The sequence below is a fragment of the Mustela nigripes genome, chromosome 13 (assembly GCF_022355385.1).
Source record: "Mustela nigripes isolate SB6536 chromosome 13, MUSNIG.SB6536, whole genome shotgun sequence".
NCBI lineage: Eukaryota > Metazoa > Chordata > Mammalia > Carnivora > Mustelidae > Mustela > Mustela nigripes.
The window spans coordinates 96,114,039-96,115,353 of record NC_081569.1 but is presented as its reverse complement, the minus strand read 5'-3'; positions in this window follow the sequence as shown (position 1 = coordinate 96,115,353).

Sequence of the window (1,315 nt, the reverse complement as noted above, 5' to 3'; positions counted from 1 at the left end):
TTATGCCTCCATCAAAAAGGATGAATACCCAACTTTTGTAGCAACATGGATGGGACTGGAAGAGATTATGCTGAGTGAAATAAGTCAAGTAGAGAGAGTCAATTATCATATGGTTTCACTTATTTGTGGAGCATAACAAATAGCATGGAGGACATGGGGAGATAGAGAGCAGAAGGGAGTTTGCGGATTTTCAAAGGGGAGGTGAAAACCATGAGAGACTATGGACACTGAAAAACAATCTGAGGGTTTTGAAGGGGCTGGTGGTGGGAGATGGTGGGTATTATATAGGGCACAGATTGCATGGAGCACTGGGTGTGGTGTAAAAATAATGAATACTGTTATGCTGCAAATAAATAAAAAATAAATTTAAAAATTTAAAAAAAAAAAAGAACTGAGGGGAGGAGTCAAGATGGCAGAGAAGTGGCAGGCTGAGACTACTTCAGCTAGCCAGAGATCAGCTAGATAGCTTATCTAAAGATTGCAAACACCTGAAAATCCATTGGCAGATTGAAGAGAAGAAGAACAGCAATTCTGGAAACAGAAAAACAACCACTTTCTGAAAGGTAGGACCAGCGGAGAAGTGAATCCAAAGAGACGGGAAGAGAGACCCCGGGGGGAGGGGCCGGCTCCCGGCAAGCACCGGAGCAATGGCACACAAAATCAGGACTTTTAAAAGTCTGTTCTGCTGAGGGACATCGCTCCAGAGGCTAAACCGGGCGAAGCCCACACGGGGTCAGCGTGGCCTCAGGTCCCGCAGGGTCACAGAAGGATCGGGGGTGTCTGAGTGTCACAGAGCTTGCGGATTGGGATGGGAAAGCCGGCTACAGAGAAAGAGCCGACAGTAAGCTCACAGCTCGGTGTAACCTTGAACCGATCGCAGGCTCGGGGAGCTCGGAGTGCGGCCGGAGGTCAGGCAGAAGGGAGTAACTGGGCGCTGTTCTCTGAGGGCGCACTGAGGAGTGGGGCCCTGGGCTCTTGGCTCCTCCGGGCCGGAGACCAGGAGGCCGCCATTTGTATTCCCGTCCTCCGGAACTCTATGGAAAGTGCTCAGGGAACAAAAGCTCCTGAAAGCAAACCCAAGCAGATTATTCACCCCAGCCCCAGCTAAGGGCGGTGCAATTCCGCCTGGGGCAAAGACACTTGAGAATCACTACAACAGGCCCCTCCCAACAGAAGATCAACAAGAAACCAACCAAAGCCAAGTTCACCTACCAAGGAGTGCGGTTTCAATACCAAGGAGAGCAGCAGAATTCCAGAGGAGGAGAAAGCAAAGCACGGAACTCATGGCTTTTTCCCTGTGATTTTTTTTTAGTCT